Below are 18,161 nucleotides of genomic sequence, written 5' to 3' on the forward strand. Positions count from 1 at the left end.
CCTCCCATGCCCACTCCCACCAGTCAGCCTTTAATGTTTATTTTGTTTATTTTTCCTCTTTTGTTTTAAGTACAGTGGTTTAAAATGCTGTCGCTGATAGGGTATCGTGCATATTACTTTTCCTCCATTCAGCACACCTCAACTTCTTTGAGTGCTGACCACTTCCTTCCAACACTGACTTAGATTTCCCTTCCCTGACCTATTCCCCCACTTCTCCCCTCCTGCCCCCACTTCCCCGGTGGCAATCTTCCTGCTGAAGACCAGTTCTCATGCTCTTCATATCTATTGACTTTGGGATTTATTATTCTTTAATTATGCTTCTTTATACCCCACATATGAGGAGATATCATTCTGTATCTATCATTTCTCTGACTAACTTGATTTAGCATGATATTCTCCAGATCCATCCATGTAGCAGAAAATTGCATGATTCTATCTTTTCTTAGGGCCAAGTAGTATTTCATTGTATGTATATACCGACCGTAGTTTCTTTTTTTTTCTTTTTTCTTTAAATTTTGTTTATTTTTTTTAAATTTTATTGAATCACCATGAGATAGTTACAAGCTTTCATGTTTTAGTTACAATCACACAATGATCAAACACCCATCCCTCTACCAGTGCACATTCCCCACCACCAATATCCCCGGTATACCTCCCCTAACACCCCCTTTCCCACCCTCCCCCTGCCTCCATGGCAGACAATATTCCCCATATTCTCTCTCTACTTTTGAGCATTATGGTTTGCAATACAGACACTGACAGGTCATCATTTTTGGTCCTTTATCTACTTTCAGCACACATCTCCCATCCCGACCGATTCCTCCAGCCATCATTTTCTTAGTGATCTCTTCTCTATTCCATCTGCCTTCTCCCCTCTGCTCATGAGGCAGGCTGCCAGCTATAGAGCAATCTTCCTGTCCCGTGTATCTACTGTCCTTGGGTGTCAGCCTCATGTTATGCTATTCTACCATAGTTTATTTATCCAGTTATATGCTCTTGGGCACTTAGGGTGTCTCCAGATTTTGGGTATTGTAATAAGTGCTTGTTCTGTAACTTTTGATAGAGTAATCTGGGAAAGGGCTCACCCAGAATATACTGAGAACAGAGGTCTAATGTTCTAAGGAAACACAGCATACAAGGTGCATTAGTAGGTGAGGAATGATCAATCTTGATGGGAGAAGCAGGCCAAGCAGCAGTAGATACTAAGATGGAATATTGGAAAAATCACAACAGTGATCCCAAGTAAAGTGCAATGAACAAGTGAAGGAGTGACTTGAAGAAGTAGTTCAGAGAGGAAAGGAATAGAAAGTCCCCAGGACTTGGTAGTCATTGTAAAAGTTTAATTTTTTATTTGCATGAGATGGTAAGGCAAATTAATGTTTGGGGTAGGGCAGTGATATAAACTTACTGAAAATATGTCTATTCTGTTTTTGTGTTAAGAGTAAATAGTAGAAAAGAAAAGTGTTTGTATTATTTAGTAGCCTATGCAAGAAACTAGGTGAGACTTTGGTGATTCAGATCAGTGTAACAGTAATAGTAATAAGGTTCATAGTATGCAATCCTATTTGAGATAAACTCTGAGAGCTAAGCCAAAAAGAATCGCTGATGAATTGGATGTAGGATGGGAGAGAAAAAAGAATCCAAAGATAGCTCTGAGCGTCTGAGCACCTGGAAGGACAAAGTTAATAGTTTTTATTTTTTCAACAGCAACATCATTGTTTATGTTTTGTTCTGAGAATTTATCAGCTATGTGATAAATAAATGTGCAAATATTTTCTCCCATTTGACTAGTTGTACATTCATTTTGTTTAGTTCTTATTATTTGCTATAGCATAAAGCTTTTGTGTAAGCCTCTTATGAATCTTTTACGTATTTTTAAAATTTTTTATTTTATAAAGTAGTTCACAATATTTCATTATATTAATATTCAAACACAAATCCCACCACTATTACACCTTCCCATCACCATATTTCTGAACCCTAATCCCTGCCCCAAAGTGGAATCAAAATAATATATTTGGTATTGTTTTTATGAAAAACCGCTGAAAATGCTACAAAAAAGTATCCTTAGAAGAAAGAGTGTGGAGGTTGTTGTATTTATACATATATATACTATATATATATAGCATATATATCTGTAAAATAGTGTATATTTCTCTCTAAGATTGGTTGCCTCCTACTTTGAACTGTATCAAATGTGGTGTGGTAATATTGAAGTATGGGTAGGGTATGTGGTTTGAAGTATTGCACAGCTGCAAATGAAGCTGCATAAAAGATTCATTTGTGTGTGATGCTCTGCCTGAGCGTGTGGAGAGCAGCCATAGGCATGGCAGCGGCTGGGTTCTGGAGGTTTTGAACTGCTGGGGCAGGGCCCCTGAAACAACCTGGCATGGGGTCCAGTGGCATGGTTATGGTGAGCATCATGTTATGCTCCCTTCTGAGAGAGAAGGACATGTGATCTGAATGACATGTGACAAGATTATCTGGCTCCAGCCAGAAGCAGGTGAAGTTAATAGTTTTTTTAAGGAGGCAAAAGCTGATGGAAAACTCAAACATTACTATGGGGGAGAAAAAGGAAATATAAATTCTTTTTAAAAAATTTTTATTTTATAAGTTAGTTCACAATATTTGATTACATTTAATATTCAAACACCAATACCACCATCATTACACCTTCCCACCATGTTTGGGATGTTTCCATTCTAAGCCCCAAACCCTGTACCCAAACACAATCTAAATAATGTATTTTGTATTGTTTGTTATGAAAAATTGCTGAGAATGATACAAAAAGTATCCATAGAGGAAATAGTGTGAAGATTGTTCTATTAAGGCAGGAGCCATTAAGACCTTCTTTAGGATATCACAAACAAGTTCTTCAAGGTTGATGATGTAAACTTTCATCTATATATCTGAAAAAATATATATATGCATATATATTTCCCTCTATGATTGGTTCCCTACTATTTGAACCCCATCAAATATGGTGTGGTGCTCTTGGAGAATGGGTGGGGAGTGTCTTATGATGTGTCATGCAGTCGCAAATGCGGTCCAGGAATAGGTTCACTCATGCATGAGGCTCGCCTGAGCTTGTGGGGAGTGGCATTGACCATGGCGGTTGTTGGGTAGTGGATTTTTTCAGCTGCCAGGGATAGGTCCCTTAGGGAGGGGAGGGCTCTCATGCATCCCCCTCTGGGGTTCCCCAAGTGAAACAACCTGGCACAGTGTCCCGTGGCATGACTATAGTGGGTCTCGTGGCATGACTATAGCAGGTCCAGTGACATGACTATTGCTCCCTTCCAGGAGAGAAAGTCATGCAATCTGGATGGTGGACAGTGACTAAATTGGAAATATGAATTCTTGAGGTGACAAGTTTGAGATGTTTACTAGATAGCCAAAGGCATATATCAAGTAATTAGTCAGATATATGAACCCAGGCATGCTGGTCCCAGGGCTGAGATCTCCAAGCCTGCTTGGATCGGGACTGGGACTTCTCCACCCAGATCCCCCATCTTCCAGTAGGTAGGCGTCACACCACCAGCTGCTGCCAGCACCAGGTTGCTCCCATCAACGGCCAAGACCCAGAGCCTATAAAACCCAGCTCCTAGGTTTTATATCATCTTACTATCTTGCTCTTACTTTGGAGAACCTGGCAGGCTACCGAAAGTATCCTGCCCTCATGGCAGAGTCTGGCAAACTTCCCGTGTCATACGCAATATGCCAGTTACCATTAACAATGATGGGACTCATTCTCCTAACCCTGAAAGAGCATTGAATATGGCTTTTTTAAAATCTCAGGGCTAGGAAGAAGGAGACGTTACTGGTGCCTGCTCGAGGCAATCGACGAACAACAGGATGATTGTGATCATGCTATGAGTTCAAAGTTCAGTGAGAGGTTGATGATATAATTGATAATCTTCCAGAATATGATAGTGTTTAAATCTTAAGTAGAATTGTACTAAGTGGAATAGCACTAACTTGAATTGTATTTAAATAAAAAATAACTGGGAAGTTAGGATGGGAGAGAAATGTAAGCACCCTCCAATATTAAAAACTTAAGTAGATGAGCATAAGTAGCAAAGGAGACTGAGACTCAGAAGCCAAAACAGTGAAAGAAAGCCATGAGAAACACAGGAAGCAAATTGTTCCAATAGGAGTGTTAATTGGCTGAAAGGTCAAGGAAAATCAGGTCTAAGATTTAAGTTGATCAAAGTGGATTCTAGAAGGAATGGGAGATGGTGAACCAGACGCTGAATTTAGGGAAGTTTTAAAAATTTCTATGCATAATAAAAAATCAGAGAAATGACACGGTCTAATGAGAAATATTGATCAAGAGTTTTCACATTTTAGGATGGATGAATTAACTGTATTTTATATATCAAATAATCTAGTAGAGAGGAAAAAAGAAGCAAGGGAGAAATTCTGAAGTAAAGTCACTAAGAAAGAGATGCAAGTGTCTAGGCATAGGGAGAATCGTACCAAGGAACATGGACACGGGGAGATAGGACATATGGGTGCAAATAGTGGATTATCGCTTGATCACTTGACATTCCATTACTCATCAATTTGCTTGAGCGGGCACCAGAAACATCTCCATTCGTCCCTGTCACATGCTAGTGTAGCCCAATGGCATCTGCTCATTCTAGGAACATGAACAGCCTCAAACTGATCGTTCAGGGTCTTGATGAAGAAGTCTGACCATCTCGCAGGTGGGTGGCCACGTGATCTTTTGACATTCCGTGGAATCCAGTCAGTAATGGCTCCAGTTCAGTGGTTGTTTCCAAATCTCATTACATGTCCAGCTCATCTGATTTTCGACACCTTGGCAAACAAGACAGCATCCCTTATTCTTGATTGTTGAGGAAGGTTGGAACTCCAGATTCTTTCTCTCATTTGAGTGAAGCATAGCTCTTTCAGTTCCTCATTGGGAGACCCAAATAGCATTTTCATCCTGTTTACATAGGGCCTGGGTCTCTGAGGCATATGTTAATGCACGAAGAACAGTGTAATCGAAGAGATGTGCCCAGAGCTGGAGGTTCTTCATCCTCTTAGCTATTTCTTAGACATTCTTGAAGGCGTTCCAAGCTGCTCTCTTCCTCCTGCACAACTCAGATGCCAGTTCATTCGTCATGTTGACTTCTCAACCTAGGTACACATAACTGTTGTATTTGGAGATGTTCGTCCCGTTGAGAGTGAATGGAACGTCAGGAATGAGACAATGGTAAATACAATGGGTCTCATTGGATTATACTGTAATTGAAATCTATAGGCATTTTATTCTAATTTTTAAGAGTAAAAGCAGCTTCTGGAGGAGAAAGTCCCTTCCCTATATTTTAACTGCTAATAACTTTGTAAAAATCATTTACTCAATATCCAGATCAAGAGTAAATTTACCCAGCTAGTTGTGTTCCTCTTAGGAACCCTTGAATATCTCTGATGAATGGGGGAAGTACCAGTACTGTTTAGAACACTCAGAGAAGTAATATTTTGGTAGTCCAACCCCAGTCTGGTCCAAGAAAGAACCATTATTGGAGAGTAAAATGGAAGTAGTCTGGAGCCTGGGCCTGAAAAGGTGATATTTACTTTTCTTATTTTTTTGTGTTTTTAAATATTAGAAACAGACATCAATTTATCTGAAAAAAGTGAGTGCTCCATTTTTCAAACTAGAAAATAATTATCAGAATCTCCTAGTTCTCCAGAAAATGTTTCACGTGTTTTCTAAATTCTTCATCCTGAATTTTGCTTTATACTCAAAAGGCTAGTGCGATACTGGTTACAAAGGCCTAATGCCAAGACTGAGATCTGAGTCACTGAGATCCACATTTGACGTCATGTCAGAGTTAAGTCATCAAGGGCCTGACACTAAAAACCATGTCCTCTGGTTTCTATCCTCCCCTTGATCTTGTTGAATACTTTACCTATGTTGCCAGGTTTAAGAGAAAATGCAAGTAAATGAGTGTTCCGTCAGACTTAATCCCACATCCAAGACTGAAATGTGTTACCTATAGATTCAGTAAGTTGATTGTGTCTCATGGACTGATAGTTGCTTAGAAGCCAACGGTGCTTTTACTAATACCCATTCAGCTTGCCAATTCTCTATAGCTGAGCGAGCGCCTCATTTTTCTCATTTGCCTTATAACTTAAATGAACTACTTCCAGGTTCATTTTCACATGTCATTTCTCTTGTTACAGCTCTGATGAGTTTATTACAAACAAATATTAGAAACAAATTGCCTAACTTTCAAATATGCACATTGTCTAAATATACATCATATTTGCTGAAAGTACGAGATGCCTTGGTCCACCATTCAAATGCCTAAGGCATGTGGGGGAATCTAGTCATAATATGAAGAGCAAGAGTTACCTGCACGGCATCCCTCTCCAGTTTGTATTTTGGCTTCCACCTCTTACCCATGCAGTTCATGTGTTTCAGGGAAAATGACCTCACTGCCCCAACTCCAGGGCTTCACTGTCTTGGACACAATTGCTTAATCATAATTCTTGAGCCTCATATTGAGAGTTTTTAAGAGATATCCAGTTCCTAAACCTCACCCAGGAATGCTGGCTTAATTGGACCAGAGTAGGACTCAGCATTAGTATTTCAGTGGTTTTTTAGATTATTCCCATGGGCATCTGTTATAAATTGAATAATGTCTCACAACCCAATTTATATCCTAACCTTCTTGTACTTCAGAATATAATGCTTTTTAGAAATAGGATCATTGCAGATGGAATTTGTTAAAGTGAGATTATACTCAAGTAGGGTGAATCATTAATCAGTAGAGAGAGAGTATGGGGAATATTGTCTGCCAGAGAGGCAAGGGGGAGGGTGGGAATGGGGGATATACCGGGGATATTGGTGGTGGGGAATGTGCACTGGTGGAAGGATGGGTATTTAATCATTGTGTGATTGTAACCCAAACATGAAAGCTTGTAACTATTTCACAGTGATTCAATAAAATTTAAAAAAAATCAGTATGACTGGTTCCTTAGAAAGAGGAGATTGAACAATGACAGACACATAGAGCATCAGGTGAAAATAAAGACAGAAATTGGGCTGATATGACAGGAACTGAAGAAAACTAAAGGTGGTTTGAGAAGAAATCTGTAATGGAATCTTCCTCATTACCTTTTAAAATAACTATTGTGTTACCAACATCTCTATTTCTAATATCTAGTCTCCAAAACCGTGAGCTCCAAAATTTGTGTGGTTTAAATAATCTAATGTGTAGACCTAGCAAACAAATACTATAAAAACAACCACAGGATGAAATGATGACCCCAGAATCCAGGTCTAAGCCAATCAAGACAATGTTTCCCAGACCACATGGCCTGGCTTCAAAGTTCAACAAGTGTTTGTCATGGCAAACTGCATGATTTCAACTTTGTTTTTTAAATATCCAAGCAATAGTTCATTTTATATATATAGTATGTGTGTGTGTACACACATATATCACAGTTTCTTTATCCAGTTCTCAGACAATTGGTTTGCTTCTAGATTTTGATCATTACAAATAGTGCTCTAATGAAAATTGGAGCAAGGTGTTTTTTTGAAATAATATTTTGGGGATCCTAGGGTAAATACCCAGAGAAGTCAAATTACTGAGTAGTATAGAAGCTTAATTCTTAACTTTTTGAGAAGCATTAATACTGTTTTTCAAAAAGGTTAAATGATTTGACATTCCCACCAACAATGAATGAGGGTGCATTTCACCACATCTATGCTGACACTGCATAGTTTTTTCTTTGTGATATGCATCACTCTTACTGGTGTGTAAGGTGATATTTTGTTGATTTACTTTGCATTTCCCTGATAATAAATGATCAAGAATATTTTCCCATATACCTATTTGCCATCTGTATGTCTTATTATAAATCACGATCATGATCACAATCATCCTGTTGTTCGTCAATTGCCTCGAGCAGGCACCAGTAACGTCTCCTTCGTCCTAGCCCTGAGATTTTTAAGTGCCATATTCAAGGCTCTTTCAGGGTTAGGAGAATGAGACCCATCATTGATACTGGTATTTGGCATATTGGGTATGCCACGGGGAGTTTGCCAGACTCTGCTGTGTGGGCAGGTTACATTTGGTAGCCTGCCAGTTTGTCCCAAAGTAAGAATAGATAATAAGACATCGTGTGGCCACGAATGCGGCCACGTGCTTCTGGGAGCTGGGTTTTGTAGTCTCTGGGTCTTGGCCATTGATGGGATTACATGTGCAGGGGGTCAGTTGGTGGGTGTGATCCCTGCCTACTGGAAGATGGAGGATCTGGGTGAAGGATGCTCAGTCCCAATCCAAGCAGGCTTGGAGATCTCAGCCCTGGGACCCACATGCCTTTGTTCCTCTGCCAGTACCTTCATGTGTGTGGAGAGTGGTCTCAGCATGGTTGTGGCTGGTTCTGGAGGTTTTCGGCTGCTTCTTACAAAAGTGCCCATTAATCTCTTCTCCCCATGAAAATGATGGGTTTGTTTTATGTGGTTATTGATAAGTGCTTTATATATGTGCTTTATATATGTGGGATTTAAACCCTATGTCAGATGAGTGGTGGGAAAATATTTTCTCCCTATTGACATGCTTCTTTTAAAATTTTAGACATCATTTCTTTTGCTCTACAGAATATTCTAAATTTTATATGGTCCCATTTATCTTTTATTTTGTTTACCTGACTGATAGGATTAAATCACTAAAGATTCTTCTAGATTCAATGTAATAAAGTGCTCTGCCTATGTTTTACTTAGTATAATTTATGAATTCAGGTCTTATCTCAAGATCTTTAACCCATTTCAATTGATTTTACGTGTGGTGTGAGATGGGGTCTGTGTTCACTTTTTTATATGTAACTGGAGTGATAGCACAGCGGTAGGGCATTTGCCTTGCACACAGCCAACATGGCCGACCCGAGTTCGATTCCTCCGCCCCTCTCGGAGAGCCCGGCAAGCTAGCTACCGAGAGTATTCGATATGCCAAACACAGTAACAACAAAGTCTCCAATGGAGACGTTACTGGGCCCGCTCGAGCAAATCGATGATCAATGGGAGGGCCTTTACCTTTACCTTTACCTTAACTGACCAGTTTTCCCACCACCATTTGTTAAAGAGGGTTTTCTTTCTATATTCCATATTCTTCACTCTTTTGTCAAAGACTAGCTGTCCACACATCTAAGGATCTACTACTGGTCTCTAAATCTATTTTCTTGGTCTGAGAATCTGTCTTAATTCCATTTTCATGCTGATTTATTATGGCTTTATAGTATAACTGAGGAAAGAGAATCCTCCCCTCTTATTTTTTCTCTAAGATTTCTTTGGTTATTTGGGGGCAGAGGTTTATGATTCTATTTCCTAATTTCAGACCTGAGTAATTTCTGAGACTTGAAACCGACTTATCCAGGTATGAGGACCTAACAAAAGGACCTAGAAATCCAACAATAGGTTAGAGTTGCCCAGTATTTCCCCAAAGATTTTTAATCATTTTTCTGGGCAATTATGTGCTATGAAAGGAATAATGCCCTTAGGTATTTAAGAAATGGACACATGAACCTTTGTACACACAGTCTAAGTTTATATTTGATACTCAGAATCCAACATTATTAAGGGCCTCTTTAAAGAAATAAGATGCATGCAAAAACATAGTACCTGGTATCTTGGTACCTTGACCCAGGATAGTTCAGAGAATGACGAATTACCCAGCTATTACTTCTCATCTTTTCCAATGTACAATGTGATTGGAAATGCAAGTTTCCCTTGGTCTGTTGATAAGGACTTTATACATACTAGATAAATAGGAAGATTAAAACAATAAAATTTGAAGGTAATAATTATAACATAAAATCAGAAATAAATAATGGTATAATTCCTATTATCAGTTTAGCAACTAATTGATGACAATGAATTTCCAGCCTTTTTTCCTTTCTTCTAAAAGTTAATAGTTTAATATGTAAAGATATTAAAATATTTTTACATTACTTTAACTCAGGAGCTTACAAGTTTGTAGCAATAAATATGAACTTGAATCTCATCATTTAACTCATGTTAGCTGTCATAGCAGGAGAAAAAAAGATAGGTGTCATAATTTTGAAGGAATGTTAAATTGCAATATGTTAATTTAAACAACTGATTTTAAAAGGCAATGTTTGGGTCAGGGAGATATCTTGTTGGGATCGGGAGTTCCCTGGCCCTGGGAGGCGCGGAGAGACCAGATAGACACAATTCCTGCAGGAGTAAAAACGGGGTTTATTTAGACCAGCATGCTGGGGCTCCGCAGCATACCCCAAAAATGGGCAGTGGCTGAGAGCCCCGAACTTCTTCAAAGGGGATCTTATATAGGCCTTCACTGGCCGTTACAGCAAAGCCCGCGCATTTCATAGCCAATAGATTTGTAACAACATATACTTTCTTAACCAATCCATTTAAAAGTACCTCACTCCTTAGCCTATAGATTCAAAGATCAGCATTTACGTACATCGATTGTCAGCACAAGCAAGGTTATAGCTGGAATCATTAAGCCTTAGGTAATCTCCCTTGACCATCCTCGTTTTGTGTTACCCAAGTCTGCAGGGTGCTTTAGTGAGACAATACATTCCAGGAAAGGGCAATTTCCCCCAACCACCAGCATCCTGAGTTAGCCTTTACCCAAATCTGCAGGGTGCTTTACTGAGACAATACATTTCAGGGACAGTAAATACACCTGAATCTTGTAGAAAGAAGTTATGCCCTGTTCACTTTGCAAGTCCCCTCTCCCCCAGGTGCAAAGCAGCCAAGCAGTTTTACAGAAAGCAATGTTGCAAGTTAGCTAAAGTACACAAAAATTTGATGCCCTAATATGGATTCTTTCATTCCCCACTTCTTTTCATGAGCATCTCTAATCCTAGAGATCGTGGGGGCGTCGGGGCCTAATTCAAGGACCCGTGGTTAAGAGTAGCTTCCCTCAGTGGGTAGAGTCCGGTATTGTTGCCCCGAATTAGGAGGATCTTCAAGACTCAAACCAATTCTCCCAGGCTTCTCCGACGTCGTTCAAGGCCTTCCCGTAGCTTGGCTATAGAGTCTCTGACAACCTCAGTGTGGTCTGCGTAGAAACAGCATCCCTCCACCAGATCAGAGCAAAGCCCTCTGTTCTTGAGGAACAACAGGTCGAAGGTCGAGTCCTCTCAGGTTTTGGGAGACTATCTCGGACAGGGATGTGAGAGATTTCTCGATGAGGTCTTAAAAAGAGTTAAAGCAACAGAAACCAAAGCAACATAATGCCATACCCATCTCTATCATTAAAACAATGAAAAGGATTAACTCTACAAACAGGTTTGGTTGATAATATAACTTCCTGTGTTCAGATTTTTCTAATGGTCACAGAAACACCAAGCCATTCTCTGGCTTTCTCAGTACAGACTGGAAAAGCTTCTGCCCATATACTGAAGCTATCAATGAGAACCAACATATATTTATACCTTGAACATATGAACATTTGATCATTTGTATAAGGTCAAGCTGCCGATTCACCTCTAAGTTCCTTGATGCTGAACAGGTGTTAGGAGAGGAGGCTCAGGATTTCCACTAGGTTCATTAATGGCACAGAAAGCACAGTTCTGAATTACTTCTATCTTACTTGCTGTTCAGTTCCTCCCCATGGAAGATGGTTCTCACTAGTGTTAAAACATAACCCTTTAATAATATTCCATTGCATTGGTTCAGGAGTTGTTAATCCCATGATGCAACAGAAATTAAGAGCTGATAATATTCTTGTTCTCTCCAAATGACTGTTCACAGAAAATGAGATGCAATAAAGTATAGAAAGAAAATTCACAGTATTTTAGAACTAGATATTAATCTACTCTAATTTGACCAGTTTAGATGCCTTTCTCGACACTTTGGCCAATTCAGACCGGGGGAAAGCAATTCTGCACTTTGAGATGAGCTTCACCCTAGTAAAGCTCTGGCTTTCAATGCTCGTATCAGACTAGTGACAGCATGTATAATATTGAGTTCCCTTTACAGATTAGGCTGTTTTACCTACAGACAGTAAACTAAGTTTTATCTAAATTTCCCCAAAGGGGGTACCTTTTAGATCAAGATTAGAATACATTTATTCAATCACCTCTGTAGAATTAGAATCTGATTCTTACAAAAAGCAAGTTCAGAAACATGGTTTTCTCTCCACCTTCATTTTAAAACGTTGCAAGATAGTTTAACAAACCTGGCTTGTTCTTTTGCATAAACACAGTAAGATTAGAGAACTCTCCATTTGGGATACCCAATTATTTACTGAGAAGTCCTGGGGATCAGCTAAAGACAGGAGACACAACAATAGTGGCATTAATCTTCATTAATCTTATCTGGCACGTCAGAGCTACCCAGGCCTGGCCAGAAGATGTCCCGCGATGTCTCGAGCCCTTGGGTTGTGGCTTTGGTCCTCGTTTTCCACAGAGATGTCCTGGCAGAAAGGAATCCATCCCATCCCTTCTTCAGGGCTGGGAGAAATCCTGGTTTCCAGGTTTTTCCTTGACGCTGAGAGTAGGCCCAGACTGAGTTAGTCATTGCAGAGTCCTAGATTCCTCATTTGCATTCTCCATAGCAGTGATGGTTTCCAGTCTTTTCTCGAGCCAGCCTGCCTCTAGGGTCGCTCTGAGGTTTGTAGGGTTCTTGAAACAGTACCTGTTAAATCCCTGCTCCTGTCATTTAGACAGATCCCCTGACTGTTTCCCTGGAAGAGGGCTTTGGGGTCCCATGGCTGGTTTTTCCTGTCTGCATGAGGGGTAGACCCTATTACAGAGAGGAAAGACTTATCTGGATTTATGCAAACCAACATAGTGCCATGAAACATCAAAAAACATACTGAAGGTACAAAAGAAGAGAAAAGCAAGTATTTCACTTTACTCACAGAGATGTAATACACCTGTTTGCTGTGGGTCCTAGTCAGAGAAGCTAAAATCTGTAGAGATAAAGCATACCGTTTAACATGTTTTTAATCCCATGTCAAAACCCTTGATTTCTGCAACTTTTGAAAAATTCAATGATCTTAAGAGCACTGTAACAGGAGTCCAGATAATCCATCAATCATCTTTACCATAGATCTTACCACAAAGGTGCTAGAAGAATTCTGCATGTGATTTAAAGCGTTTCTTATAACAGTTTGACCAGTTCCTTTTCTTTAGAACAACCTCAAACCTTCTACACATTCCTTTACATACATTCTGTAACTTTCATTCATTTAAAAATCAATTTCACTTCAACAGAATTCCTTTCCTTTCTTCCCACTGACGATATCTCCATCCATTATCTTTCTGACTTATGGCATACATCTATAGTAGTACAATGTACAATGTGATCTCCCAAATTTAGACACAAGTTACCAACCATCTCACTTAACATGACAAAACTGTACTCTGCAGTACTATTTCAAAAGCATTAGATCAGTTCCATAGATATTCAAAATGCTTTAAAATGCTCACAATTAAAGCTTTTACAAGGTATATCCACTGGGCAAAAGATCACTTTACATTAGAAACTAACCAGGAGACATCTTAAAATTCTGATTTAGAGGAAAACACAAATACAAAAAGATTAAAACACTCATATATTACCATGAAACAGAAAGCATCTCAGGTCAGGGCTAGGTTGATACCTGGAGACAAACCTTGGCATAAAATAAAATTATCAAAATAATAGCATGCACTTTCAAGCACTAGACAAGCAATGCTATGGCTTCAAATTGTCAGGCTGACATCTGAGACTAATTCAATACAACTTATTACTAAGTAGCCCTAGAAATTTTAGTTACCAAGAGTCTCAGAGATCAGATAGAGCACTGGTAGGACAAACTTTGTAACCAATTTTATAACTCTAGAAACTCATGATTAAACTAAACCATTACTTTTAAACCAGTTTTAATGTGTCATAGTTATTTTAACTCTTTCTAGGTCAAATATTCTAATCCAATGCAGATACAAATATGTACATTAACATAACAGCATAAGACCTATAAACAATCAATTTTTATAAAACATGATAAAACCTTCTTTGGCTTAATTTCAATAGTTCTTGTACCTTAATTATTTAAAATCATGAGCTTTCTACACCAGATACTTTTTAACAATTCCACAGAAATACAAACATGCTTTCAGACACAGAAAAAGCCCTTTGGATTTTTTTTTAACCTAACTTTGATATCAGCATAAGAAAATATTTGAATTGTTGTGTGAGCACAAAAAGGATGGCAACAATCTCTTTCCCACCGCCAGCGTTCTGTAGTTTCCCCCACTCCAGGGAGGTAGATGGAGATGGGCAGGAAAAGGAAGGAAACCTTATGGCCAGGCTGCTTGATCTTAGTTGCAGTTTATTCCAATCCTCTCTCCACTCTCGTACCAAAGACTAGCCTGCCTAGAGCTGGGAATCTGCAACCCAAAGATCAGGCCTGGCTAGCACCTGAGATCTCCGTATCTAAGACCTGCTAGGTTCTGTGAGAAAAAGGGAAACTGCCTCTTACAAATTTTTCATAAAAGTTAGCTGAGGCTTGTAAGACAAGTTCTTGCTTTCTCTGAACTCTTATTTCACTTTAGTTTCAGGCTCTAGTTCCATAGCTCTTCTAGACAGTACAAGATTCTTAAGTTCAAAAAGGATTTCAACTGTTAATAATATAATCAATGTTCTTCTAACAAGAAATTTAGATTGAGAATTCTGCTTTCTCTGTAGGCTCAACCTTCTGATAAGGATTAACCCTTGTCTAACAGGTTCCTAAAACAACTGCATTTCTTAAATCACTGGGTTGCATGTCACTAACTTCTCTAAAATTTCTACTTCTGATTTCAGCCTGGTTCCAACACTCAAGTGTTCCACACAGACACACAGACAGACAGACAGTCAGACACAGACAGACGGACACAGACAGATAGACAGTGAACTGACGAAAACACCACACGTACATGTGCACATATCTGTAGTTGATCGATCAATCTGACCCTTCAAAAAAATGGCAGGGAGAAACTGATGGACTGAGAAAGGAAGGGACAGCTCCCAGGGCGGCTGATTGGGAACTCTGCTCCTCATTTCCCAGCCTAACTAGTCAGTCTCCCACTTGTTAAAAATGGGTCAAGAAAGCGCTTTTGTTGATATAAGCCGGCAAAATAAACTATGACAAAGATGTTACCATATTTTCGCCAAGGCTAATTCTGAGGCAGGGAACTAGTACCTTCCTATCAGACATGGGGATAGGCTTCTTTGTTTCTGATGTCAAACAGTTAATCATAAGATCTCGCATTTTCCTGCCTCCTCTGCTTTGATACTCTCCTATTTCTTTTGTTACCTGCAAAGATCTGACTGCAAAATGATCTGGTAATGCAAACTGTCATTCACTGGCTATCTTTCCCCAATATACTCAGGCCACATGGTGTTACAGAGGTCAATAAGATCTCCTTATCTAAAACTACCTAGTTAGAAGCTCCTCAGATGATTTCCTAATTGCAAGCAAGAATCTATGAAAAGGGATGGTTCCTTGGCAAAACTTTTCTCCAGGTCTATCACTTTTGCCTCTCCTAAGGGGACTCTAACCTCCCTTAAATTGGCCTTTATTCAGAGGCTCATCTCCACCTGGGTGGGCCTGGCTTTGGGCAGACCCACAGCTGTGTGCCTGAGCCAAACTTAGTGCTGTGGTCTTAAAAACTCTGCTCCTTAAAAAAAAAAAAAAACAGTTCTGCCTTCTCTCAGCTTGCTACATCTTCCCTGCTTTTGCTGGCTTGCTGCTTTTCTTAGGCTTCTTACCTGCCTTTTACCCCTTTTTTTTTCTTTCTGCCTTACATCTGGACTGCCTTCATTAGCATTTGAATTGACCTCTAGCTGAGACTGGGTGGGGAAAAGGATTTTCTGCCTGTAAATTGATCTGCCTTAGTTTCCCAGAATCTTCTCACTAGTGGGCTTTCCTCCCATCCCCCCAATAGTGGATGGTGACGGAAGAGAGACAAAGGAGGGGTGCCTCTTTGCAGTGACTATTGCCTGGAGAACTTCACAGCAGATCTTCCACAGATTACCTCCTTTATCTGAGCCACAAGGTTTGGAGAGAAGGAACCTCGTGGGGGCCAATCCACACCGAAGGAAGGTCATTCTGATGAACAATAAGTGTCAAATTTACCTTTCTTGATCATCAAGCCCAGATCCTGAGCTTTCCTGTGGATCTCAGAGAAGTGATCAATTCTGACCCGTATTAAACAATCTTAATAAACAGAATTAGGAGAAAGATAATAAATACACACACTATGGATACACGCACAGATCACACTTAGGCACTCGCTCGGACCGGTCCACTCTTTCACACGGGTGTGCACCACACTCACCAGTCACCCTGGGACTCCCAAATATGCCCAAAGGGCATGCACATGATTTTTCACCTCCAGAGGGTTTAGTTCTTCCAAGTGAAGAGATCAGAAGTAGGGAAAGGCCAGTGCTGGCCCGGGAGTGGCAATAGAGAGTTCGGGGTTCAGGGGCAGAGGAGGAGCAGAGTAAGTGGGGGCCCCTTCTCCCCCCCCCCCGGCCTGGCACTCCTGCCTAAGGCTCCTGGTCCGGGTACCCCCGGGGAGCAGGCTGGTAGATGACTCCCTTGACCTGGAAGATAAGCGGCGAGTGGAACGATCCCTCGGGGGGCCAACCAATCTGGAACGTCGGCCATCCTGCAGAGCAAAAGCCATTTAGGCTTTTTAACAATCAGAAAAGGATTCTGAGCACGAGAGCAGACCTCTGACCAGTGGGAGAGAGTGAGTGAGAGGAGTGGACGGAGATTGTCCTATGGTTCCAAAGACGGTGTCTCGGTAGAGAAAAAGGACGAGCGTGATCCAACCTACAAAAAAAGAATGACGCAAGCGCAAGGCCTTTTGGAGAGGAAAGAAGAATAGAGAAGTAATAGAGCGGCCGATGATTCCTGACACACCAGATGTAGCCTCTCCGAGGCTACCACCAAAGAGGCCTCCAGGCGTCCCTGGCCCTCATCCACCTCCGGGGCGTCCCCCAGGGCTGCGGCCCGTGTCTATTCCCGACACGTCTGTCAGACACAAGGCTCGCACACACAACAGTGTGCTGCACACCACTGTCACTGTGCTTGCACACCACTGTGCTTGTGTCACCGATCGGTAACTAGAGTAAAACGGTACCGGAGAAACAAAGAGAGAGAAAGAGGCGCCTTAACTTACCCCGCGGCTCAATCCTGCGTCCCTGGGGCAGGGTCCTCGGTGATCTCGGTGGAACCTCCAAATGTTGGGATCGGGAGTTCCCTGGCCCTGGGAGGCGCGGAGAGACCAGATAGACACAATTCCTGCAGGAGTAAAAACGGGGTTTATTTAGACCAGCATGCTGGGGCTCCGCAGCATACCCCAAAAATGGGCAGTGGCTGAGAGCCCCGAACTTCTTCAAAGGGGATCTTATATAGGCCTTCACTGGCCGTTACAGCAAAGCCCGCGCATTTCATAGCCAATAGATTTGTAACAACATATACTTTCTTAACCAATCCATTTAAAAGTACCTCACTCCTTAGCCTATAGATTCAAAGATCAGCATTTACGTACATCGATTGTCAGCACAAGCAAGGTTATAGCTGGAATCATTAAGCCTTAGGTAATCTCCCTTGACCATCCTCGTTTTGTGTTACCCAAGTCTGCAGGGTGCTTTAGTGAGACAATACATTCCAGGAAAGGGCAATTTCCCCCAACCACCAGCATCCTGAGTTAGCCTTTACCCAAATCTGCAGGGTGCTTTACTGAGACAATACATTTCAGGGACAGTAAATACACCTGAATCTTGTAGAAAGAAGTTATGCCCTGTTCACTTTGCAAGTCCCCTCTCCCCCAGGTGCAAAGCAGCCAAGCAGTTTTACAGAAAGCAATGTTGCAAGTTAGCTAAAGTACACAAAAATTTGATGCCCTAATATGGATTCTTTCAATCTCAACACACTGGAGTGTTTTCTTTGCACGTATGGGCCCCAGGTTCAATTCCGAGTACTGTCTGGTGCACTTTGCACTGTGAACGAGCACATTAGTGTACATTTCCACCTCAGTAGGAGCAACCTTTCTTAAATATTTAATTTTAAACTTCTAAGTTTGAAAAAAAGAATAATTAAAAATTTTGAGTTGTGTCATTCTACTATTTGGACATCTTCTACCAGAAATAAAATTGTGCATTGCGTGTACACCTACTT

The sequence above is a fragment of the Sorex fumeus genome, unplaced genomic scaffold (genome assembly GCF_029834395.1).
Source record: "Sorex fumeus unplaced genomic scaffold, SorFum_2.1 ptg000008l, whole genome shotgun sequence".
Lineage (NCBI taxonomy): Eukaryota > Metazoa > Chordata > Mammalia > Eulipotyphla > Soricidae > Sorex > Sorex fumeus.